A 27,885-nucleotide genomic window follows, 5' to 3' on the forward strand; every position below is an offset into this window, starting at 1 on the left:
ACAGTGGAGTAATGGGGATAAACTGAGCAAAACTGTATTGTAACGCAGATGAACGTCTAGAAGCAAAAGAAACGGACACCCCTGAGAGCAGGCGACTGTCTCTTACTATGATGTTAATAGCAGCTTGCTGTTTCCAGTGTCTCCGTGTGCCAGGGTTTCCAGTCAGCGTTTGTGTTTATCTGCTCTTGGGCTACCTGATCAAACCTCTACAGAGATCAGGGATATCTAAATTGACCCAGTATCTGCAGGCTGGCTGCTCAGAGGCCGTGGTGTGGAACGGCCAGGACATCGCTTAGCCATACGGGGCACAAGCATGTCACTTGCCACTCCTGTCTTTCTGTTTCATCAAACCCTCTTTTCTCCTGAATATTGACCATAGCAAAGTCATTAGCCTTTGAGATGCATTTGAAACATCAACTTGCTTTGTTCAAGAGGTTTAAGACACACGTAAGTCTTTCTTGCCATGCTCAACACACACAGCCGGCCGTTTCTGAAGTCAGTGTTTCTGGAACAAAAGCCTCGGCCTGCCCCAGTGAACATTCACAATGAGCACACTGTCGCAAGGCTGCTTGGCCAACCAGCAGGGGGCAGGAGAGAGCTGCAGGGGCCACGTGGGGTCCCTGCAAAGGCGCCTCACTCCCTCAAATCAAGAGCGGTGCCTCCTGCCAATCCAGCGGCTTCCTCCAAGGGGAAGAGGCCTCTTCAGCTGCTACTGCACTGATTTCAGACGGCTCAGCCAATGGGGCAACAGATTCAACAGAGTTCTATGTTGTTTAAGGAAAACTTCTGTTACCAGGCAACCTTAGTACCATATTCAACGTAAAATAACCAACAACATTGTTTCCAAAACAACATGCTACTAGTGCCTAATCCTTCAATGCTGCTTAAACACGGAAAAGTATGAGGAAAAAAGAGCATGGCACTTACTTCTTAAAAAATAACACCTCTTCCAGGTTATTTTTACCCCTATCATAAAGACTTAGAACTGTGGATTCCCTACAGGAACGTGGAGTGGGGGTGGATCCCCACGCTGACCCAGCCTCACCCCAGGTCAGTCTTCCCCCCCACCACGGGGTTCACACCTCTCCAGGCCCTGTCACCTCATCAAGGAAAGGTGGCGTCTCTGAGCTCTCTTCGCAGGAAGCACCCGAACGGGAGCTAGAGACACAGACACACCCACAACTGCTTTGAAATCCTGAACATATTTAAGGACTTCATTATTAGCTTTTTAAAACTGTAAGAACAAAGTGACCCTGGTTTTAACCTCTCTGCCACAATAACACCATGTCCATCTGTCTTTTACTGTTTGTTCCTTCTCCAGCAGCCGCTGCCTGGCTGGCCGACTGCAGAAGAACAGCCTCTGGTACCCCTGGGAAGCCCTCGGTAAAAGCGTGAACACCACGATCACGTCTCAGGACGCCGCACATGTTAGGGTCGCCCACAGACCGCCATTCCCAGTGCCTAGAAGGCACTGAACAGGCCTCCTGCTCTTTGTAAATGTCAACTTTCCTAAGCTAAGTTGTGTTGAAAATTTTTAACTGCAGTCCACACGTACTTCTTTGTGTCTTGTTTTTATCCTAGAGGAATATTTTTATGGAAAATTAAGCTTGCAAGGTTGAAGGATTTTCTGAAAGTCGACTCCTAATCCTGGAAGAAAAAAAAAAATGGGCCAAATGTGGTGCTCATGCCTGTAATCCCAGCAGTTTCGGAGGTTGAGGCCAGGAGATTGCTTGAGCCCAGGAGCTCGAGACCAGCCTGGAAAATATGGCAAAACCCTGTCTCTACTAAAAATACTACTACTAATAATAATAATAATAATAAATAATAAAGCTGGGCGTGGTGACGTGTGTCCAGTCACAGCTACTCAGGAAGCTGAAGTGGGAGGATCACCTGAGCCCAGGAGGTGAAGGCTGCAGTCAGCCAAGATTTGCATCACTGCACTCCAGCTTGGGCGACAGAGTGAGACACCGTCTCAAAAAAACAAAAAGCAAAAACAACTGTAAAATCATTATAGAAGGGAGCTGGCCAGGCACAGTGGCTCACACCTGTAATCCCAGCAATTTGGGAGGTCGAGGTGGGCAGATCACCTGAGGTCAGGAGTTTGAGACCAGCCTGGACACTATGGCAAAACCCCATCTCTAATAAAAATACAAAAATTAGTGGGGCATGGTGGTGGGTACCTGTAATCCCAACTACTGGGGAGGCTGAGGCAGGAGAATCACTTCAACCCCGGAGGCGGAAGTTGCAGTGGGCCGAGATTGCATCACTGCACTCCAGCCTGGGCAACAAGAGCGAGAGTCCATTTCAAAAAATAAAAATAAAAAGGAAGGGAGCTAATGTTTTTCATTTAAGGGAAGGGAGAAGAACATCCAGTATTTATACCTCTCAAGCACACATCTCCAGTGGTGTCCTAAAGTATTCAAGATACACATTCCTACAAATATAGCTCAAAACTACTCACCAAGTTACATGCTAAAAGCACATGCATTGTAAGAATGCTACATTATATTTTTTGAGCATCTGTATCCAATATTTTAGCATACTGGCAGTTTTCCCTTCAGGTGCTGTATGCCTAAATTATTACATGTTTAGTCATTCATTTTAGAATTTATCACTTGCTTTAGGCAATAAACATAAGCTACTAAATTAATGACTTGGGGGAAAAGTTACTAAGTTAACTTGGAAGTTAAACTTTGCAAACTGAATTTGTTGGACCTCATTCAAGCTAGATGATCAGTTTTTTAAATTGTTTCCTGTGTGTTTCCCTCGAGGATAGAAATAGCTTCACTCTCATCCACTGTGCACACTGCAGGCCGCGCCTCTCGTCCACTGCGCCACACTGCAGCCTGCAATTCACCCTGTGCCAGGCTTTCCACACCGTACCTGAAAGTCACTAAGTATAACCAAGAAGGAAATGAAAAGCAGATAAATGACCTCCACCCCCACATCCAGCATGCAAATGTTAAACATTCATCAAAGTAAAACCAAAAACCCATGTTAGCTCACGATTGTAACTGGTAGAGTTATGTGCATGGCAATTTTAAAAGTCTAGTTAAGTAAAAACCTAATTGAGACTCTCAAGAAAGACATCTGCAAAGATTGACAGTGAGGAGAGGACTTCACTCTGCATCCAGCCTGTTCTGGAAGCCACGGCCAAATGCCAGGTTGTATAGATCCGAAAAGCAGGAAAAAACAAGTGTTGAAAGGTGTACAGTCTCAGCAATGTACAAATTCGATGTAGGATGCTCAGAAACCTTGAATTTCCAATCAGGAAACAGCAACATGAGCAAGTTTCCCAGCAGTGCCCACTTTCTACCTACGGCACGTGTAACAGTTACGCTGGCCACCTCCGGGGGGACAGAGGCTTCCTGGTCACATTCGCTCTGGCAGCCACACAGCTGGCCCTACCAAACACCTGTCTAATACTGAGGAACCACTCTCTCCCTGGGCTTTGCTCACTCTAGCCAGGAGAGCATATTTACAGAGTACTTTACTGAGTCCTCGTTCAATGCGTCAAGCTTGTTGAAGGCAGGGCAACCCCATTCCTGGCCCAATTAAGTGAACTGAGCAGAGGAAATGCCTCCAGTTGGACGGCACTCAGTCACAACAGCAGTGGCCACTGTTCACAGGGCGCTGGCTTCGTGCCGAGAACAGTTACAAGCGTCTTCTCTCTGTCCGAGGAATGTGCACTGCAACCCTGTGGGGCCGTTTGCAACGTCCACCAGAGTTCTGAGGCAGCCAAGTCCAGGCTGTCCGTGGGCCTTGCCACGTGGCCGTCCACGTCCCCTGCAGATCAGACCTCACTGCAGGGACCACGGGTTCCAGGGCTGCCTTTAGGCACATGCTCCCTTCACCACCTCCTCCTGGCCCCTGACATCAACCCTCACCACTGCTGCCAACACTTGATTTTCTCATGGCTCCTGAGGGGCCTGTTCTGCCCTTCCCTGCTCCCTGCGTCCGGCTTGGAGGGTACCCACATCAACGCCAACGCTCACGTAATCACCAACCTTTCCACGGGGCTTGATGCCTAGGAGTCTCAATATCAGAAAGTCAGATTCCTGTGCTTGTTGGAGAATTTCTTCCCATTGTACAAGTGAAGGAGATAAAATTCTAGGTGCCTGCAATAACCTCATTTCCACAACGAAGCAACTTCAGTAGTAGCACAAAAAAAAAAAAAAAAAAGCTTTTTTTTTTTTAAACTTCTTTTATACAAGCTAAATACAATTTAGTTTTTACATCCACGTTCTCATCAGCTCCCACCTGGTGAGCAGGCAAATAGTAATTTTCAAAGAAACAAATTGTTGCATAATTTTAACACTTAGCATTATCACTATTAAGCAAGAATTATCCCAAAAATACATGATGATCTTGTTCTCACGTTCAAAAATTGATTGTCACACAGTGAAATAACACTTAATGCAAAGGAAAGTTTCTTTTCAGGTATCTGTTCTGGAAAAGAAAAAAGATTTCTGGCAAAGAGATAAACATTAATTATGTAACAATCCAAAATGCCTCTGGGAAAAATGATGTCATCCAATTAGTTCTTTGAAGTGTTACAAATGCAGCTGAGTTTTAATAGTAATTTCTCCATAATTATCAAAAGAGTCTTTAAAAATCTTAGTGCTGAAATAACTATAAATGGATATAATACGCAAAGCAGAAGAGTTAACATTTGGGGTAGATTTTGGCCCATATTTTTAACATATGCGTAGTTATTCACCTAGTTGAAGCTTATCCCTCTCCTCCTAGGCTCTTCAAGACTGATTTTCAAACATAGACTGGCTTTTGGTACATGAAGGCAGCTTTAAAAGATGTCAGGATCAGGCCGGGCACAGTGGCTCAAGCCTGTAATCCCAGTATTTTAGGAGGGCAAGGTGGGCCGATCATTTGAGGCAAGGAGTTCGAGACCAGCCTGACCAATATGGCAAAACCCAGCCTATATTAAACATTTTTGTAATTAGCCAAGCGTGGTGGCACACACCTATAATCCCAGCTACTTGGGAGGCTGAGGCAGGGAGAACTGCTTGAAGCCAGGAGGCGGAGGTTGCAGTGAGCCAAGATCGCACCACTGCACTCCAGCTTGGGCGACAAAGAGAGACGGTCTCAAACTAGAACTTAGCCCTCAGGAAAAGCATTGAGCACCCCCCACCCAAACCAACCCAAGGAATCACATGGCGATGGTTATCATCTGATTTCGACAAATAAAGTTCTGTTCTCCCCTCTGAACACAATGGTAAACACCTGCCATCAGCCCACAGAAACTCCCAGGACCCAGTAACACTGGACTAGCAAGATCAATGGGCCACGTATGCAGGGTTCAGCAGCAGAAAGTCATGGCACCGAGAATGGTGTGTGCTCAAACCAGATTCCTTGCTGTCGGGGTAAAGGGGCTTCCCGGGAAAATCTAGTCCAGTGGGATGGTTTCCACGTCCACCATGAGGAGGAAATGGGGGGTTTCCTGAGGGCACTGACAGGACCTGGGTCTCTGCCCCTTTGTCCTCTGTCCTGTTATGGGATGAGGGTGGGCTGAAGGCAGGTTTCCCCTACATCTTCCGGGAAGGAGAGATGGAGCTGACACGTGGACGACGCTTTTTCCAAAACATTCCCATGTTTATAACCTGTTATCAACCTGTTTTCCCTGGAGATCAGTGAAGCAGCATCATTGACTCTCTTCCATTAGGGACAACCCGGTGTTACGGGAGGCAGGAGACGACATGCGAGCTGGTCTGGGTCAGTCACTTGTGTCTGGTCCCCAGCGTGCTCATCTATCAAATGGGCGGCCCCACAGAGCAGTGACTTTGAACCAGAGTTCCATGGAGGTTGCCCAAGGACAAGGAGGGGGAAGAGGGGGAAGAGGGGGAAGAGGAGGGAGGAGGAAAGGGAGGAAGGAAGGAAGAAGGGGAGGAAGGAAGGAAGAAGGGGAGAGGAAGGAAGGAAGAAGGGGAGAGGAAGGAAGGAAGAAGGGGAGAGGAAGGAAGGAAGAAGGGGAGAGGTAGGAAGGAAGAAGGGGAGAGGAAGGAAGGAAGAAGGGGAGAGGAAGGAAGAAAGAAGGGGAGAGGAAGGAAGGAAGAAGGGAAGGGGAAGGAAGAAGGGGAGGGGGCGGAAGAGGAGTGTGGAGGGAGGAGTGTGGAGGGAGGAGTGTGGAGGGAGCACTGTGGAGGGAGCAGTGTGGAAGGAGGAGCAGAAGGGGGGTTCTCTGAGGAGGAGGGCCAAGTTTTTGAGGTGTCTTGGAGTCAGAGGTGGCAGTGGCTTGGGCTCTAGGCCCTCTGTTGCATAGTTTTAGGCTTTAACTATTTATATTTGTGGACTCTTTAAAAGATTTAATTTGAAGGAAACCGGAGTTGGGGATACCTTGCTTCTAAAACACAATTTCTCAAGCCTGAGACTAAGTGCTAGGCATTGCTCATTCTGTTACAATCATTTCCTCCTATTTAAAATCAGCCACACACCCCCAATCTCCCTTCAGGGCAAACACCTTTTCCGAGGATCTCAAACAGCAGAGCGAGCGGCCCGTGACCCCAGCCGTGGGCACGAGGAGCGAAGAGGAGACGTGTGGAGAGGGCTGCTGATGACATGAGAGGTAGAGGCCCGGCACCTCCCTGCAGGGGTTGTGCTCCTCCAGGCCTAAAGGACATCCTCGCCTCTGGGGTGAACAAGCAGCACAAACTATCAACACTTATTCCAAAAGAACAGGAAGAAAATTCAAACGAAGTTAATACAGTTACCCCAACACAACACTGCAGCAGCCCAGAAACAGGAGGGCCATTGAGCCTGAGGTGGGCGGTTCCAATAGCAGGACAGCGACGTTGGCATTAGGGCTTTTCGGCAAAGAAAAAAAAAAAAAAAAAGACACAAAAGGTAACATGGGCCACCCATTATTTCCTGCCAGTGGAAAGACACCCACAGGCCCCCAGATGCCAACGGCCCCTTGGGAACGAGCTCACGCAGCACTTCAGGTCTTCGCACGAGCAGGCACGTGGTGTCCTCAGTACCCCCGCCTGTGACACACACACCACACTTGACTCCCATACCTGAGGGTCCAGGGGAATGGCGGGAAGTTCTCGGGGGACCGGGCATCCTGTGAGGGCGCTGCATGACTATGTACCTCAGAGGGGTCCCCGGGCAGCTGCTCTCTCTCTCCAAAGGATGAACTGGATCCTGACCACACCCAGATTGTGCTGGCCTCCAAGCCGAGCGCCAACATCTCACATCCAAAGGGATGCACAGATGTCTGCTGCACGTGGAGCCCAAGTCCCTCGCAGAGCTCAGGACGAACCCAGTGTCCAGGCCTGGGGCCATCACCAGCCAGGAGAGGTGTCCGGGGCAATTCCCAGCGATGGCCACAAGAAGAAACAACTCAGGACAAAGCCAGTGTCCAGGCCCAGGGCCGTCACCAGCCAGGAGAGGCGTCCGGGGCATTTCCCAGCGATGGCCATGGGAAGTAACAACTCAGGCCCATCAGGGCTTCCTCACTATGCGGGTGTTAGAAGTAGAGACAGAGGTCCAGGTCTAGTGGCACAAACAGCGACGGATCCATGGAAATGCGGGCGTGGCCCCTCCATCCCAACAGCCTGCATGGCTACTCCATTCTGCTCCCATCACACACATCCCCACACAGCCAAGCCCCTTCTCCTTTCCCCCACTGGATTCATCAAATCAAACCTCGCTGTCCTTGGAAAATGTACCATTAATTTACTTACTGCTCAGTAAAAAAGCACACTTCCAGTTAACATGACACCCCCGCTACGATAGAACAGCCTTAATTCAGACATGACGCAGAGGAACAGAGGGAGGAGGGGTCGAGGGCCGTCCTGGAAACGGCAGCTGTTTTCTGGGGAAAGTCTCCCTCCCACCTGAGCCCGACACTCGAGCCACACTATCCCCATGGTGTCTGAAAACTCCATGAAGACAGGGTCACTCTGACCCCTTCACACCCACAACGCCAAAGAGGAGCAGGTGTTCAGGAAAAGTCTCCTGCTAGTGCTGAAGACAGGACTAATCCCTCGTGGTGCCCAGAATGTCAGGAGAAAACAAGGCACCATGTGGACGCCTTCCAGGTGAATTCTGGAATGACTCTGCCGAATGCCAGTCATCCTTTTACAGAACAAAACCAATACCGGAAAACATGTGTCGCCAGCAGAGAGATGGTCCTTTTGATGGCTTACAAACACACCTACGTTACGCTGAATTTATCTCAAGCCACCCTCTCTGTGCTAATGTAAAAAGTCTCCTTTATTAACCAGTAGCCTTTTTCATCTGGTGCTTTATTAACAAGCAAGACGGTCCTGTAACACTCAGGCATTGTTGAAAACGTCAAATGGAAGCCTAGAATCCTCTTCCGTGCAGCTTCACTGCAAAGTACTTTGACGTGAGCCAAATCATGCTATTCCTACATCTCCACAGGAAACTCAAGGCTTCATCAAGGAAACGCAGCATCATTTCTGCTAGGCACAGAAATTGGTGGGGTGGGCATGGGGTTGAGGGAACATTACATAGAAAGCACAACGCGATAATCACCTGTATGAGAGCCACACTGGCCGGCAAGCCCCGGTCGGCTCGGTCTCTACACAGTCACAGACGTGAGGCCTGGAGGGCAGACACCTGGCACTGCTGACTACCCCAAGGTCGTGGCCTCTGCCCCTTCTCTGCTGCTCATCAGCTCCAAGCTTCTGGCAACACCGCCTGCTGCCCCCACTGCCTCATCGACTCTTCGTGAAAAGCAAATGTTGCCAGGATAGCTTATGAGTACATTTGCCAGGAAAGCAGTTCCGATTGATGCTGAAACCCCGTTCTCACACCCCTGGCAGCTCCCTTGCCCCCGATGTGCACATGCTTGCAGCTCTGACCTTGCTCAGTGTCCACACAGGCTCTGTCCACTGGAGAGCCAAAGGCAGACTCAATGTTGAGTCAGAAATACACAAAGAGGGTGACGGTTACAAACTGCCTGCCTGCCCCTCAAAACACAGGTTGAAATCCTCAGCCTCAATGTGATGCTGTCAGGTGGTCTTTGGGAGGTAATGAGTTCCCGAGGCTGGAGACGACCCTTGAATGGGATTTGTGCCTCAGAAAGGGGCCCAGCAAATTCCTCACCCTCCCATTGTGTCAGGGCCAGAGAGAAGGTGTGTGCCAACCAGGAAAGAGCCCACACCAGAATTCACCCGTGCGGCACCCTGATCCTGCCTTGCAGCCGCTAGAACTGTGAGAAACAAATTCCTGTTGTTCATAAGCCGCTCAGTCAATGGTGTTTCGTTACAGCAGCCTGAGCTGCCTGAGATGACGATGCTCACCGCCCTACAGAAACGGCTACTCCCCTCTCCCAGAAAGAGGGGTTTAATTAAAATCCCTGTCTCTCCTCGCGGCCACCACAGATCTCACTCCCCCACCCTGTAAGCCAGCAATTGTTAGGATTAAAGGAAAATGAGGATCGTTTTAGACCAGCCCCTCCATATCGGTCTGAAGCCTGTAACTTTGCCCACTTCCACGGTGGCCGTGTCACTGCATTGCCCATGTCAGCTCTGTGTCTGCACTGGGTCCCAGGCTCTGCACAGACTCCTCTAGCTGCCCATCAGCACTGCCATTTCCCCTTCTGCTTTGCAGGTTGTCCTTCAATATCCAACCCCCACCCCTCTGCAACCCAAGGCCTTCCGATCCAGGCATTCGGGGTGGGCTCAGCCATGTACTGCCGTCCTTGACTCAAGTAAACCAGGCCCAAGGCGTTGGCACCAATGATCTACTGGCTGTGGGGTCTGCACAGCTACTAGCTGCCCCAGCCACACCACAGCCCGGGAGGGGAGGCAGAGGAAACTGTGAAGTTGCCAACAGCCATATGGGAACAGGGGCCCCTGGGATGAGGAGGATGCCATGGAAGGAAATTCAGAGAAAGAAAGAGCCCCAAGGCTGGACGGGTCATGCCCAAAGCCTACACTGCTGAATTTTCCAGGTTTCTGAACTCAATCGCTGACCCACACAGCACATGTTTCCTGAGTGCTGACCCCGCGTGGCATTGGATACGGCAATAAAGTAGGACCCCCACCTCCCCCTTCCCCGACACATACACAGGGCCTCCGTCCTGGCGGGAATTCAGGCCTGGGGGCCCAGTTGGCACCGCGAGCCAGGGAAGGGGGCCATTTCAGACGGATAGTGGGTGCAGCCTTGCCAAAGCCCAGCAGTCACCTGCACTGCCACAGCCAGGCTGAGTCCAGATCAGCCGCACAGAAACCTGACCCTCTCAAGGGCACGCCTGAGCTCATTAGGGACAGACACCGTCTCCTGCTTATCTCCAACACTTTCTCTGCATGTCTAGTTACATACGGACGACGCAGTCTCGGAAGCACAGCTGTGACTCTGGAGACAGATCCCAGGCCTCCCCCTGCTCCTCTCCGTGGTGCCATTGATGGGGAGGGGCCGGTATGGCCGCGAGGTCCCATACCCACAGCCACCCTGCCACGGAGACGCAGGCCTTCGACGATTATTTCTGCCAAAGAACCCTGCTGCGTCTTGGAGCACACCATGGTGGGCGGGAAGCTCCACCCGGAGAAACAGCAATGCTTCTCCCCAGAGCCAACGGAGGGCACCCCCCACCCTGCATTCAGCAGATTACTTACATTCTGGAAAACATCTGGGTTAATAGGGAACAGTAAAATGAAAAGGACACACTAGAAAGGTTAGAAGGCTGTGTGAAGTCTCAGGAGGTCCAAAGGTTTCTTAACCAAGACTGCTGCGGTCAACGAGCTTACAGGGAAAGTTTCCACACGGGCCTTCAACAAGCAACGCTCAGCAGGGAGGAGCCACGTTCTGGGCAGAACCTCAGAACAAGAACATCGGACACCACAAAGTCACATCAGAGCCAACAGCAACTGAAATACAGCGCTCTCCTAAGACGTGTGCGTCACCTGCAGAAAGTCACCACACATTAAGATGGGGGAAGAAAAGGATAAGGTTAGAAACAAATTTGAAGTAATTTCTGCATACGTAAAATTTCTACATCCACTGGTTTTCTTTCTGGGAGTAACAACTTTTACATGAGATGCACATCCCCGTTGGAAGGAGTTTGGGTTTTCCGTGGGCAGAGTCAAGGGCTCTCCAAGAAATGTGAACCTTTTCTCACTCACTGAGCCGCGTGCCCTGAGGCCGTCCTGGCCTGTCTGAGCCCCTCCCTGGCTCTGCCTCCAGCCAGCTCCTTCCAGCACTCACCCCGCTGCTCCCAGAGCCTGCACTGGCCCAGGATCTCCTCTTCTGCTGCTGTCAATCTTCCACTTTAGGGTAAATAAGTTGGAAACTAGAAAGTTATAAGACCCCTTAGCTTTTTAAAAATTTGTCTTCTCAGAAAACAATACTAATTCTACTTCCATGGTTTAATATGTTGCCCCCATCTGCATGTTCATGGATATGTGTTTTTATATATTTTTAAATCAGTACTTATAAAAGCATGCACTGTTGCTACATTCAGTTCAATTACATTTGATGTAAGAAGTTTTAATTTCAGTGAATTCAGGCACTCAAAATTTAAGCCCTCTGACATCTATTAATCAAATGGGAAAATGACAGGTAGATATTACAAAAATCAAGAGAAGTGTTTAATGTAAATCCTGCACTTTCAAATATTTCCACAAATGTAATGTATACATTAGTACATAACCTTGAGCATTTTCACAACTCTTTGCACTCAAATTCCATTCTTAACTTTTATAGATAAATCGACATCCATATGTGATTTTAAGCAGCTCAAACATCAGCTCTTAAAAACAATCAGAAATGTTGCGGGCAAATCCCACCGAGCAGCAAATAACGGAACTGTACCCAACAACCCAGGTACCTCCCCTGAGGCATCTGGAACTTGAGCATTACAAGCAGCCTTTGGTTTCTGAGGCACCCGAGAGTGGGGACTCCCAACTCCCCAAGTCTAAGAAGGCCTCAGCGTTAAGGAAAACTGGTCAAAAAGTCATCCCTGCCGGCTCCCTGCACCACGGGCTCCTCCCTGCCCGCCCTCAGCCACGTGCTTACAAGATCTCACTTCCTCTCTGTCCCGCAAAGCCTGACTCCTGATTCCAGCCCTGCCGCTTACTGGGATGTGGCCATGGACGTCAACTGCACCTGTAAGGGGAGAAGCTGGTCAGGATACAGGATCCTGGCCATCCTGGCAGTGCTCAAGCTGATACTGTAACTTGGTAGTGAGTTACTTAATGCAAAGGTTTAACTTTGAAAAATTTAGATACGTGTATTCTAAAAGGGAAATTCTGAACGTAGAACACAGGCCACACCCTCACACTGATGTTGTCTGGCCAGCACTTTTTTGTTTGCCTTTTCAATAGACGTTTTTAAAAGCAGTTTTCGGTTCATAGCAAAATCAAGAGGAAAGTACAGAGAGTCCTCACATATCCTTTCCCAGCACAGGCACAGCCTCCATCATTCTCCTGCCCTCACCAGACCAGCATGTCTGTACGACCGACAGACCCGCATCAACACGGCACCACCACCCACAGTCCACAGCTCACACGAGGACTCGGCCTGCTGCTGCTCACTCTGTGGGTTTCACAGACGTGGAACGGCATGGATCCCCCATGAAAGCCCCACCTGGAGTTGCTGCCCCACCCTACACACCCCCTATGCTCCTCCCATTCATCTCTCCCCTCCCCAACCCCTGACAGCCGCTGATTGTTTTAGTTTCCACAGCTTTGCCTTTTCCAGACTGTCCTGTGGTTGGACTCAGACAGCAGGCAGCCTTTCCAGATTGGAGTCTCACTTAGCAACATGCGTTTATGATCCTTCTGTGTCTTTTCATGGCTTAGGGGTCCAGTTCTTTTTAGTGCTGAATAATATCCCAGTATCTGACATACCACAGTTTATCCATTCACCTACTGAAGGGCATCTTGGTTGCTTTCTGGTTTTGGCAATTATAAAGCTGCTGTCAATGTCTGTGTGCACATTTCCGCATGGAAGTAAACTTTCAGCTCCTCCGAGTAAACGTCCAGGACTGTGACTGCTTCTGTGGTCGGAGAGCTTAGTTCCACGGAAAACCGCCATGCTGCCTCCCACAGGAGCTGCCCCACTTCCCCCAGCGATGAGTGAGGGTCCTGATGCCCACACACCCACCAGCACGTGGTGGTGTCGGAGTTCAGGTTTTGGCCAGGCCGATGGGTGCACAGTGACGCCTCGCCCTATGACATAAGACGCGGGCCATCTTTCCACGTGTAGATTTGCCATCTGTGTATCTTCTTTGTTGGGGTATCTGTCCAGGTCTTTGGTCCATTTTTAATCAGGTTGTTCATTTTCTTGTTGAGTTTTGAGAGTTCCTTGCACGGTTTGGATAACAGCCTTTCTCAGATGAGTCTTTTACAGATGCGTTCTCCCCGTCTGTGGCCTCCCCTCTCATGCTCCTGAGACACTGTTTTTTATTTTAAAAAACACTTCAGACAGAAGATGGACCTCCCAGCCCACCACGGTTCTCAGTTTGGCTGTGGTCACCACCCTCCCAGCCATGGTTCCCACCTTTTCACGATCTGCTGGTCCTATGGGCATCAACCCATACCAAGTCCCTAACATATCTCCAATGATTGCAACGTCAAAGCCGGCAGTTTGCAGGTAGGAAGGAGCTGATGGAGGCCGGAGCAGAATGTGAAGGCCAGCGGATTCATCCCTCGGGGACCGGCAGGCCTCTCAGATATCTCCCTGGGTCACCTCCCAAATGAAGTACCTGCTTTGGCCGCGAGCAGGAAGCAGGACCTGGCCCAGATCTCAGCATATTTGACCTGGCACGGCATTTACAGGTGAGCCTCCATAACCGGAAACTCGACTCTCTGGGGAGAATGCATTTTCATTATCAAGGCTTTTAGGCTTTTAATTAAGAAACCAAAGAGCAGTGACTGGAGTGAGGATGCAGGGACTCTGGGTGACCCACACGCTCGTTTCCACCTGGCACGAAGGACCCTGGAGTGAGGGTGCAGTGCCTGCTCTGAGTCACCAGCACACTCATCATTTCTACATAAAGAACCCTGTGAGCCTGTCCCAGGACTTTTTAGCCTAGACCTAAAAATTCACAGCTCAGGAAACCTTCATCATTTTAGGAACCTGAGGGGTGGGCCAGGGGGATCTCACAGAGTGTGGTGCTGTCTATGGGGTCAGCAAAGTACAGCTGGGGCTTCCCGCAAGCACTTCAGGGAGGCCGTGCACTGGCCCGAGGCTGGTTCCGCCTCCTATCCTCGGTTCTCATGCCCAACCGTGAGGGGAGCCCCCCGCTTCAGGAGCGGTCCCTGGCTCCAGGCCCTAACGTCCATGTCCAGGCCCCTGGTAGGGCAGCTTCTACCCCAGGGAGGCTGGGACTGGAGACAGCCTGGAGCTCTAGGCAATCCTGGCAACCACATGTTTCCCGAAGTGGCTGCAGATAAACTCCTGCTTCCAAAACCTGGCACGGGCTGTGTGAGGCCTGGAACGCGGGAGGCGCGTTTCCAGGGTCCCTGCTCACATACAAAAGCAAGGCTAAGAGCAGATAAATTATTTAATTACCCTCTCATGGTTATCAAGTCAAGTCATAGTCTCTTAGACTTATGTGTGACTAGAAGTATACACATTATGGAAGTGTATATAAATGTGAATACAGATATGCTTATTTTCCTTTTATATACCTTACATATATGTGTATACGTGCATATGTATAAAAGATGGAAGAAAAAACCATACTTAAGATTTCAAATCTCAGTCACAAAGATCTCAGAAGCAAATTATTATTCTTTAACAAAGATGTAACATTTTACATTCTTACAAACAAAACGTTCTCTATTAGCATTTTATTTTAAAAACTAAGAATGCATTGCACTCTCTCAGTTTCAATTTTTAACTCAGCTCACAAAGGTCCCTGTACAAAGACCTCAGTGCCACCGCAAGGATGGCGGTGGTCACACCTGTGTCCATTTATCCTCTCTACATCTAGCTCCTCTCCCTGAGGCAACAGCACCTCCGAAGTCACAGCCTGGCCTCCCATCTCTCCCCCGTCCCGGGCTTTTTGGCATGTTGCTCTGCTGCACACACCTCAGCAAATACTGCTGATTAGCCAGAATCGCCCAGAAATCTCTTAACCTTGATTCTGGCTGCTTTTGTAATTTGTAATATCTGTACTTCTGGTGTGATTTGAGAAACAACAAATTTTAAAATTAGAGAAGATGTAGTTTTTATTCTCTCCTTTCTACTTTCAACCTTGAAAATTCAAGTAGCAGCAAGGGTTTGTTGAAAGTAACTTCCACCCAATAGAACCTATTACAAAGGTACTACAGAGTGTCAAATAACCACATAGATGTAAAATAGAGATGCAGACACAGATATAAAATCCAATGGTTAAACCAAATTGAGAAATGCTTGCCAGTTTGATAGGACTTCTAAAACTTGACATAAATGTTGGCTGAGGGATACAAGATGTTATGAGATGAGTGAGATGCTTGGCCTAGAACCACAGGCTTTCTCCTCTTTACAGCAGAAAATCCATAAGGAAGTCAAATCTGAAAGAACCAGGTACCATTGAATAGCATACTCAGCCATCCTTCCCCATTCCTGGGCCCAGCTGCGGTGAGTGCAGCCAGTCGTTCACCAACATCCATCATCCATCCTCCAGGCCATGGCTACACTTTACTCCCAGGCTCCCTGTCATTATGTAGATTAGGTAAATCAGGGACACTCTCACCTTAAGCCTCCCCTGCCAGCATGGCAATCGCCCAGTCCCAACCACAGCAAGGACAGCCATGTCCCTGGGAACGCAGAGCAGGGGTCGGGAAGAAACCTGGATCTCTGAATACCTCATGGAGCAGTCACCAGCCTGGAACATCCTCCCTGATGGCTTTGCAAGAGAGAAGAACTCCTTGGTTCCTCAAGCTACAATACTGCAGAGTCTCAGGTCACAGCATCCTTATCTACCCTCGTCAGGAACCGTTCATGCTCATCAAGACATGAGAACAAAACTGCAGTGGCACAGTCACACTCGACACAGACCACCTGCTGCTCACATTCATCGTATTAACACCAAAAGGCCACCTTGGTGGATATCCTGGATGTGGACACTTGGCGGCTTTTTGCTGGAGACGCGCTTTGTGCATTTATCGCACGACCATCTTGGCCTCAGGAGGGACTGTGCAGATGGCAGCTGTGCACGTCACAGGGAGTCTCACTTGCTGGACTCTCAGCCAGCTCCCACTATCAGTGCCCGCAGAGTCCTCTCCTCCGGGAGCACGTGCTTGGACGCCACAGTGGCCTGTGGATCCACACAACAGCACTGTGTGCCCCAGGAGCTTAGAAAGTACCACTGCATCAATGCCTCCACAGGTGAGGCCGGGGGCAGAAGCCAACCTCAAGCAGTTACGGTCCTCCGTGGGGCTGGCGTCCAGGCAGGAAGGCGGCTCAGCGGCTCTCCTCTCACTGTGAAACTTCCTAGGTCCCCAGATGAACAGAACCCTAAAAAACACGCAACAAACAACGGGAACGAGAACACGACCAGCAGCTTCTGAGATGAGCAAGCTGGGCTGATCATGAGACACCTGACGGGGACGGTGCCAGAGCCCCTCCCGGTAACCTGTGAGGACAGCGCTGCCAGCATCTCCCTAAAACCAGCCCAAGTCAAGTTAGACTTGAGGCTTTCCAGGAGTGGGTAGATCCCTTCAATCCCACAGTCTGAACCTTCCAGGCCGTGTCTCATGGCCCTCATCTCACATATGGGAACGCGGACGCTGCACCATAAACGCAGCCCCAAGCCCTCGTTCCTTCTTCAACACCACACACCAGTACAGTGAACACTTAGGATCTGGGCATTCACGTAAAATACTGCTTAACTAAAACTTCTGATTTAGAATATGTTTAATTCCTACTCACAGAGCTGAAAGTGTATTGTCATAGAAGGCGGTAGCTGTAACTAAGCATGAGAGAAGAAGGGTTCAGAGTGGTGCCAGGTATTAAATATTCCTCTAAATCTATTCACCAGGTTGCCATGCTATTGTCACCTGCTTCATTTTCTGTCCTTAAAAGACATAATAGTTACTTTTCAAAATAGACAACCTGTTTTACTGATGCTTAGCTATAAAGTAGCGAGCTATGTATCCAAAAGGGAGATATGGGAAAACAGAAAATGTCCACAAGCGATCGGGTGGGGAGGGGCGCAGTTGCAGCAGCACCTGGCTCTGTTGCGTTGTGAGCCAGCCACGTGGGCTGGACAGCTCACTTAGCCACTGAAATTGTATCATCTAAGATTTTGTTGCAGTTACTTTGACAAATTCTCCCTCCTGCTATGAAGAGTAAGGTTTGAGGGTTTTTTTTTGTGTTTTTTTTTTTTTTTGACTTGGAGTCTCGCTATGTCACCCAGGCCGGAGTGCAGTATTACAATCATGGCTCATCGCGGCCTTGACCTTCTGGCTCAAGCAATCCTCCCGCCTCAGCCTTCCAAGCAGCTGGGACCCAAAGGCGAGTTTGATTTCTTTGCTAACGAATTCCTAATTCACCTCGCAGTGGGCCTGTCAAGGCCATATGCCCGGACATCCACCTTGCCGACCGTCCATGTGGTCTCTAAGGTGGATGCACTCCGGTTGCCTGGGCTCTGCACGCGATACTGAGTCTCCAAGTCTGCCGCTGTATAAGGGACTGACAGCCCCAAGCGTCTCGACGCGCCACCTTGAGCCGGGCTTTATTCCACAGGGCGACTCTGCTTCCCGTGATGAGATGCAGCACGTGAGCACAGATCAAAGGTATCAGCAACTAACCCATTCCCCTGGTACTAAGCAGAGGACCAAGAGTTTAGTTCCTTATTTACTACGGGCTTGATTCAAAGCAGCTTTCTGGGATCCTGGGGACAAACATCTCCAACTGGTGAGAATTCTGGCTTTAGTAACAGAAGAATCACCTAATGCCCATTTTGTAACTGCTGTTCTCATCAGAACTTGAGGCCAAAGGGAAAAATAAAAGGGGGGCTAAGATCGTGACACCCCAGTTTGCACAAGGCCAACCAGCCTGCTTGAGGGGGTGAAAGGAGTAGGATTTTTGAACTGCTGAGTTTTAAAAACATGGCTGTAGGCTGGGCGCACTGGCTCACGTCTATAAGCCCAGCACTTTGGGAGGCCGAGGTGGGAGGATTGCTTGAGGCCAGGAGTTCAAGACTGGCTTGAGTAACACAGCAATACCCTATATCACTTGAAAAAGAAAAAAAAAAGGTATTAAAATAGTAATAAAAAGTTTAATGCAATAAATTACTATATCAACATGGCACCCCCAGCTGTCAGAGGAGGTACAATCTCTGTGGCTATGATGAGATCTGGAGAGAAATGTAACTGGCATCATAGGGAAGGTCAACCCCAAAGCCCCACGGCACTACTCCTGTACAGTGTGTTAACCAGCATGAAGTCTCCTCCACAATCAGAAGCCTGGTTTAGAGGAACGCTGTCCACGGGACCTGGGTGGACTCCAGAGGCTGGCTGACCAGACAACCCCCCCCCCGGGACCCTGCCGGCAGCCCCAACTGGACAGAATGACCTCGTGAATGTCCTTTCCCGCCACAAGCTGCAGACCCTGAGCCAGTCCTGGCTGTGACTGAGGCTGCGCATAAACGTCTGCGCTCACCTTTGTACATGACACGCCCAGTCCACCTCATTTCAAATGTGACGCTCGCCCCAAGGCGAACATGGATGTTACAGGTTAACTCACTGCATGTGTGCTAGACTTTCCCTGTAAGTGTTCAGACATTGCACGAACCGGATGAACAAACCCCACTTTCCCTGTAAACGTTCAGACATTCCTTGAGCCCGATGAACACACACAGCCAACAAACCCCGGAACGTGTAATGCCGCGGCCTCCTCTCCTCCTGAGGGGCGTGTGCTTACAGCTCCCCCAAGACCACATTTCCCAAAGCACAGAGTGTTACTCTGAAAATAAAACCTCCTTTTTCCTTCCTCTGTACATCTCGTGGTCGTGTTAACAACTATTGCTACAAATGCAGAGAAATGGGCTATCATCCGTGCTGGTCACCGAATTCCTAGCACCAAAGCTTCAGGGCCCCCCAGTCTGAAGGAAGCTTCTATCACCCTAAAGCCAACTCTGGAGATGAAGGCCAAGCTGGGGAAAGGCTGTGTCACCGTAAATCCACACCACGGGGCCCTCTGCAGTTGTGTGTAACGAACTCTTGGCCTGTCCTGGGGTTTGGGGAAATCAGGATGCAAGCAGATACCGTACGCTCTGCCATGGGACCGTGAAGTCTGCGGAACCTCAGAGGAACACGGAGACAAACGGTGGCACGATTCTCACAGGCCGAGCCTCGATGGGCGCCCGTGTCAAGAACACAGACACGCCGGGAGGGGCAGCCGATGCAGGCAACGCCTGCAACTCCAGCAAGCAACAGCGTCTGAGTGTGGGGGTCTCTGGCCAGGCTCCACCACAACTGCCATATTCTGTGACAAAATTTTAAAAATAGGTTTTAACTAGTTATAACTCTAACTTGTTTTACACATAAACAGAACACAGGGTACCAACAGGCTCCAAAATACTTTGCCTAGAACCAAGTCTAGAATGCAGATGGATGCTGCTCCGAGTGTGAGGAGTCCCCTTGTAGTGTCATAAATCCTAGATCTAGGTGACTAAGTGCTCTTCCTAAACCAGACAGCACCCTGAGGCTCTGAGGGCACCCTCTGTCCCCAGGCCAGTCCATCAGCCCCGGCAGAAGCTTCTAGAGTAAGAGCCTGTGGATTTGTATTGGACGGATGTAAACCAGGCAAAGTCACAGGGGCTCGTTCTGGAAGCCCATCCGTTTACCCACTCATGCCATGGAGAGCCGTTCCCCCAACTCCACACCCGCAGTCATGCTGAACCACAGCAACTGGCTTTTAGGCCTTCAAGCCACTCCTTCTCACCGCTGGACAGACCCTTCTCACACCGTGAGGCCCAGAGTAGCCTTAACAGGTGGTCCCAGCAGAACTGGCCACTGCATGAATTGATACTTTGTGTGTGGGGGGGTGGTTGTTCTTCTGTCACTCAGGCACAGTGCACCATACGTACAGTGGTGCTATCATGGTTCACTGCAGCCTCAACCTGCCAGGCTTGGGTGAACCTCCAGCCTTAGCTTCCGAGTAGCTGGGCCCACAGGTATACATCACCACTCCTATTTAATTTTTTGTCGAGTCAGGGTCTTGCTATGTTCCCCAGGCTGGTCTCGAATTCCTGGGCTCAAAAGTGAACTGTCCACCTCAGCCTCCCAAGGTGCTGGGATGACAGGTGTGAGTCACTATGCCCAGCCTAGAATTGGTTTTTCTTAAACCTGAGTTTGACACATGAACCCCACTTACATAGATATCAGCGCACACTCACAGCTCGAGAGTTTTTCTGAATCTCGATTCTGTCCGTTCAAGGTCAATATCTAAGAAAGGGTCAGAACTGACCCTCCCTCCGTGAAGCCTAAGGGCAAATGCAGCAGTACCTCAGTGTATGAGGAGACAAAGTAAGAAGGTGGAAAATACGCACTGAAATTCTAGTGCTAGAATCATAATCACCAACACTTTAAGAGGGAATCTGCTTTCCAAAACATGTAGCTGCTGGATTAACTTCAAAGTCACCAGATTCCACAGGCAGTAGCTCACAGGGGCACAGCTTTCTAAGGCCGCACAGCCCGGGGCAGCGTAACAGCCTCGGGGCAAAGCAAACTAAACAAAGGCTTGGTTCTCTCAAGGAGGAATGTGCTCAAGTCCTTCCAAATAGATTCTTCTTCTAAGTAAGTTAGATACCTCCTACAATACTGTTTCGAGTGCCAGTGTGTTCAGAAACATGAAGTTGAAACTACATCTCAGGACCCCAAAATCACTACGCTAAAGCGACGTCAAGGTGAGGAAGAGCTGAGAGCAAACCTGCCTCCCATGCTCTTCCGAACAGAGACAGCTACTGGGGGGAGGGGAAAAAAAAGCCACGTACATCCCTCACAACGGATGCACAAGGAAATTCCTCATGGACAGAGGAGAGAATTCAAAGTCCCCATCTGCACACGGAGATAAATGCGGATCTGGCTGCTTCCTCTGGAAAGGTACACCAGAAACGCATTTGTCTGATCTACCTGTGACCTGGAAACCCCTCCCCGCTTGGAGCCGAGCCTCCCTTCCTGGACCGAACCAACGTACATCTCATATATATTGATGTCTCACGTCTCCCTAAAATGTGTAAGACCAAGTTGTGTCCCAAACACCTTGGACACATGTCCAGGACGTCCTGAGGCTGTTGCAGTGTGTCCTCAACCCCGCCTGAGGCTGTGTCTTTAACCTTGGGAAAATGAACTCTCTATGGGCCGAGAACCGTCTCAGAGATCCTTCTGGTTTACAGGAAGCATTCTCTCCTGCGAGTATATCAATGAAATCATGTGGAATTACAAAATGCCACTTTAGTAAAGGCCAAAGGAATTAGGATTCGATGTGCTTAAAAAACAACACAAAAATAACGTTCTATTTGTCAATGGACCATGAAGCCCACACCCCCTTTTGCAGTGAAGATGTCAAACGGGACGAGAGGCCCCTCCCGAGGATGCTACCCTCTGACCCCACTTCCCAGAGTCCAGTTTCCTGCTGCTCAGGGAACAGCAACCCCAGCTTCACGGGGCTCAGGCCTCCAAACCCAACTCCCACCCATGCTGGAGAATCACCCCAGGGACTAGCAAACTGGCAGGTGCAACTCTCACCTCATCCCCTTAAAGGGGAAAAGGCACCTTCCCGCTCCTCTTCCTGCTGGTGGGAACAGGGGCAGGAGCTGGAGGGTCAGGAGTTGGGCGGCAGAACGGAAGCAGCCTGGGTCCCTGCTAGTCAGAGTTGGCAAATGCCAACCATCCCCGACATTCACTTTGCAAATAAATCCTTCTCTTTTGTCAGGTCCCTGGTTATAAGTTTGCACCCATAACTTAAAAAGAAAAAAAAAAAAAAAACCTCAGGTAAAAAATCGGTGTTTGGCTGACGGTATTTCAATTATCTTGGGGCCTTGGGTCAAATGACGGCAAAACAGGAAACTGAACGCTGTTATTCAGAAAACTACCTTCCAGCGCCGTCTACCCTCCCAGGCTGTCACCTTATGGTTGTTTGTCTGCTAGATGATTAACAATAACTGCTCTGAAAACCTAGGTGTACAGAACAGACAAGAAGTCAGCCTGGGTTGAGGGGAAGCAGGATAAGACCCCCTTCCCCGCAGGATGGTGGAAGAGGAGGAACCTTCAGCACCTGGGTTTTCAGGATGCTGGATCTCTGAGAGCATCTCTCACAGCTCAAGTACAGCCAGACCCTCCTCTGACACAGCCTGCTCAGACGAAGGTGGCACCTGCCCTAGAGACCCACAGCCCTGTGCGGGGCTCAGCTGGAGCTGAACTTTCCTCCCTTGGTAAGAGTCAGGGCCAGGGGTGGGGAGAGGAGAGAAGCAGCAGGCCTGAGAGGCACTGTGGAAACTCCATGCCGCGCTAACTCTCATCTGATGTGCTCCGGCCAAAGCCACGCTTCTCGGAGGGAGTTTCCCTTCACACATCCGGAAATCATCAACATCTAGTCTCCCCACAGAACAGATCCTTCCCCAGGAGGCAGATGCTTGGCTGTAACACGGGGTAATGAGGGGCGCGCCTTCGTGCCCATTCTGTAGTGTTTCCTGTTACCTATTTTACCTTAAGCTACAAATGATTCCCGTTTACACGGGACACAGTGACACAGACAGCAAAACACATGAGATTCAGTGTGATCCCACACCCGTCACTGCTGACCTCAAGTGCTTTGTTCGTTTTGCTTCTAGAGTTTGTACTCTCTCCCGGGGTTCCAGGCCTGTGGATTCAACCAACCATAGATCAAGACTTTTTTTTAATGTGTTTATACTAAGCATTCAGACTTTATTATTCATTAAACAACTACTCGCATGGCATGTGCATGGTATAGCTGTTACGAGCAACCCTGACATGACTGTCTGCAGGAGGATGTGCATATGTCATATGCAAACACGATGCCATTTTATTGCAGGGACCTGAGTGCCCACAGACCTTGGATTCCATAGGCAGTCCTGCAGCCCACCCCCATGGGCACTGTGGAATGGCTATAATAGAAAATATAGAGGTTTTAACCAGTTATATACTAAATCTAATTGTTTGTTAAGAAATTACCGTGTATCACTTGTATTATTTGGAAGTCCTTCCTGGCCCAGAGACTTGACATATTCTTATCTTTTTGTCCACGGATCTAGCCATTCCAGTAAGCTTATTGAACACAAATCAATTTTGCAATTAAATTCTTACAGGAATCACACTCAATCTGTAAGCTGCTTTGGTTTTTAAAGTGAAATAACCAATAGTTTTGCAAACCAGCTATATCATAGAATAGGATAAAGCAGCCCCATGACATGCAAAAACATGGGGTTTCAAAGCTAACCAGTATAAAACACGTTACAAACCCCTAAATATGAAAACGTTTTACACCACAACAGATATTCCAGAAAAAAACAGGATGTTCAAAAAAGCCCTTTGCAGAAAAGCACTTTCCCCTTCATTTTTCACACGGTTTCCAGAAGCTTGTGTTTGGCGATGACCATGAACCAGAAGTAGCGTCCGCTGCAACTACTGCCACCACAACACAGAATATTAAGGCATTAAAAAAAAGGACACAGCATATTTCCTATTGTTGAGAACAGGTAGAGTGTTATCAAAATGAGAGTGTTCTAAAGTCAACAATGTTCACATTCTAGGTCTCCCGCAGACACTAGACGGTAACCGCCAAAGCTTATGTACTTGGCAACGTTCAAGGAGATCAAGTTCAGAGCTGTCACAATGCAGCACCATCCTCACGCGATTATCTCAGGCGGGTTTGAGGGCAAGTGCCCCCGTCACAGTGGGAAAGCTGCCCAGCCCAGCACTTCCTGAGATCACAGACCTTCACCTTCCCACGTCTTCAGTAGTTCCTTTACACCGGGAACCAGACAGCAAAACCCAAAACACTTCCTCAAATCTCAAGACAGTCTTTAGAGCTCTTTTCCTTGCCCCTTCTCTTACTGAAAAAGCCTATTTTGTAAGCAACCTGTAGTGCTTCCCAGAGCTGGGGCGGAAGGAGAGCTGGTGTTGGGTAGACCGAGTTTCAAGCGTGGGGAGACCAGGAAGTTCTGGAGATGGATGGCGGTGATCGTGGCACCACAGTGTGAACACACTTAATGCCTCCAAACCATACACTTAAAAATAGAGTGCTATGTAATTTTACCGCAATCAACACACTGAGAAAACTCATCTCTAATTACTGTCATTTCCAATATCTTGCACCCTGTAAGTTGCATTTGCTTTTGGAAATCCTCAGAGCAATCTTGAAAGACTAATACCCTAATCATCTCTGAAACGCAGGCAAAGTCGTTCAAGGGTTTGGTTATAGGAAAGTAGCTGGAAAGCAAAGCGCCCGTTAGACATGGCAGCCGTGGTAGCACAAACACATGGTAGGAAGATGGTGGTCATGCTACACACAGATGGGAAGGGTGTGGGGAGCCACAGCACCGGATACTCGGGAGGCACCTGGGCAGCAGCTGAGAATGTACCAAACGCGTTCGATCATGCAACATTCACGGACCGTGAGTCCAGCCACCGCCACTGACATCCACTGTGGCCGGGGTGTCCTCTGCCACAGAGATACACACCCTGCCAAGGATAGTGTACAGATTAAACGTCAAAGCACAGACATGCTCAGGTCCCACTGTTCACATAGAAGCAAACACAACACATTTCCCAGACCCCAGCAGCATGACTCTCCACTTGACTGCAACCCGGTCCCATTTATTCTCGAACCCATCTCTCCCGGACCCCACAGCATGACTCTCCACCTGACTGCACCCCATCCTGTGCATCCTTGCATCTGTGTCTCGGCCCTCACTCACTCCCTCACGTCCTCGTTGGGTCAGGAACCAAAAGTCCACTGTGTCCCTGGTGCACTGAGCTTTGTCAGGGGCCTCTGGGCCGCATGCTGGGACACGCAACTAGGAACTCCCAGTGCATACGTTGGTCTCCTGCAAGACGCTTGGCTCTTATGTGCGGGAGCCGGGAGCCGGCACCCACCCTTACAATTGACTGCACTCTTAGAAAAGTCACAGAAGGCCCCTCACCAACCCAGCAGCACCCTGAGGCCACATCCCACTTGCCTGCTGGCTCCTGAGCCTCCCACCCTGTGATGACTCGCTCCTTCAGTTCCCCGCCTTGAATCCACTGGTTCCTCTCCTCATGGGCCTCTTTCCTGTCGTCTTCCTGTCATTTTCCTGTCAGCAAGCACATTTCCTGTCATTTCCCTGAAATGACATATTTCCTGTCATTTTCCTGTCAGCAAGCACATGTATCCAGCCTGACCTTGCTGATGTGCTCCAGCTGGCCCTGGACGTGAACCGCGCTGCTGCGGCTTTCCATCAGTGTGACATCTGCGAGTTACCTCCTGGGAAATGCCAGGTGATGGTAACATCAACCAGAAGGCACCGCTGAGAAGCAGAACGCATGGTGCGGTGCCCAGGACGTCACGTCCTTGAACAGACGCTCCGTGTCTTCTCCTCTTCTGCCAGAGCTTCACTGTAGGAAGGCGGCCATTCTTCCAGTGCTGCTACTTCCAACACCGGGGAAAGCAAGCTTCAGAAATGAACGGTGTCAAAGAGGCAGGACCCACCAGCGGCCGGACGACCGCAGCCCCAGCATTCCCCAGCCACCATGGCTGACAGCCCAGGCTCCAGAAATGCACAGCTTCAACCTTAGGAGAAAAAACCCTCCCAAGCCAACTATTATTTTCAACAATGGGATTGGGGAGTGGGGCGTTCTAACCCTGCCTCTCTCAACAGCACAGATCATCAGATCCCAGTTCTAATAGGATTGGGGAGTGTGGGGGGATGGTTCTAATCCTGCCCCCCTTCATAAAAAAGAACTGGGATCTGATGATCTGTGCTAGGTCAGTACTTTGCTTCCGCCACATGCAGTCATCCTCAGCACCAGGAAAAGTCAGCAGCATTGAGTGATGATACCAATACCAACACGTGCGGTTCTGACAGCTCCGGTAACTCGCTGCACAGATACAACACAACAGCAGTGAGATCCACGGACATCAGCAGTCTTCCCAACGACTGTGTTCCTGAATCTTCTGCGTTCGGAATAACGGTCTTCTTTGCCAGGGCTGAGCCATGCTTCCCTGTTGCCTGTCCTCTGCCTTCACCAGCTTCGTGCACGTTTCCGGGCAAGTGTTTGTGCAGGTGCTATCACTTATTTCCACAGCGAGAATATACACAGACACCATACAGAAATGGGCAACCCCATTAGGAGCTGTGCAGAGAGATCTAACTCATCAGATGTGCCAAATTTCTGTTGCCATAGAAATTTAACTAAACTAACGTTGCTATGACCTCATCTCTTACTGTACCACTAAAGATCATCCGGGTAAGAGGAGTGTGCCTCTGCATAGCATTCAGCTCACGTTTACATGTCGGTTTTCCCTGAATATGGTTATGTGAGATAGAAATCAGTAAGATGGGGTGTAACATCTAGTGTAGGATCGTTGTGTCTCCTAGGCTCACACGCTTCCTTTAAGATCCTCAGAATATGAAGTTTAGCTCTGTCGACGTGAGTTACATAGTAACTTGTTTTGGATACTGTCTCTTTCACCATCTAAATATCAACACCAAAGAAGTTCTTGAGTTCCTTTTTAAATTGAAAGGAATTTACAAACCATAAAAGCCCCAATATTAAAGGATACAATTCAGTCTTTTTAGCACATTCTCAAAGCTGCACATCAACCACTAGTATGTAATTCTGGGACTTTTTCACCATGGGCCAAAGAAACCTTGAACCCATTAAGAGTCAGCACCTGCTCCTTCCTTCCGCCAGCACCTGGCAATCGCCAGCCGACTTCCGTTTCTCTGGATTTGCCCATTCTGGACATCTGTTGTGAGAAGAATCGTACAGTGCATGACCTTTGGCGTGACCTTCGGTGCTGACATCTTTCACGTCCAAGGTGAGTGGAATCTCACAGTGAGTGACCTGTTGACAGACACCTGGACTGTTTCTACTACTACAAATAATGCTGCTATGAAGATTCTTGCATAAGATTTTTTTTTGTTTGTTTGTAAAAATGTTTTCAATTTTCTTGGGCATATGCCTAGGAGTGAAATTCCTGGGTCGTATGGTGATTTCATGCATAACTTTTCTGAGGAACTGCCAGACTTTTCCAAATCAACTGTACCATTTTACTTCCCTTCCCACTAGCAATATATCAAGATTTCAGTTTTCCCAAATTCACCACCAAGTCACTGTCCGATACTGGGATTTTACCCATCCAGTGGTTGTGAAGTGGTATCTCAGTGGTTTTGATTTCCATTTCTAAGATGACGAATTCTGCTAAACATCTCATGGTTTTTTTTTTGTTTGTTTGTTTTTTTTTTTTTTTTTTTTTTGAGACGGAGTCTCGCGCTGTCGCCCAGCCTGGAGTGCAGTGGCCGGATCTCGGCTCACTGCAAGCTCCGCCTCCCGGGTTTACGCCATTCTCCTGCCTCAGCCTCCCGAGTAGCTGGGACTACAGACGCTTGCCACCTCGCCCGGCTATTTTTTTGTATTTTTTTTACTAGAGACGGGGTTTCACCGGGTTAGCCAGGATGGTCTCGATCTCCTGACCTCGTGATCCGCCCGTCTCGGCATCCCAAAGTGCTGGGATTACAGGCTTGAGCCACCGCGCCCGGCCCTCATGTGCTTTTTAAGGCATTTATATGTCTTTCTCTGGAGAATGTCTATTCAAATCCTTTTTCCATTTTTAAATTGGATTTTTATTAAGAGCTTTAAAATATATTCTTGATATCAGGTCCTTATCGTGATAATGTATCCTGTTCTGTGGGTTGTCTTTTTACTTTAATAGTATCCTCTGAAATGAACATTTTTAATT

The sequence above is a fragment of the Macaca mulatta genome, chromosome 16 (assembly GCF_049350105.2).
Source record: "Macaca mulatta isolate MMU2019108-1 chromosome 16, T2T-MMU8v2.0, whole genome shotgun sequence".
NCBI classification, from domain to species: Eukaryota; Metazoa; Chordata; class Mammalia; order Primates; family Cercopithecidae; genus Macaca; species Macaca mulatta.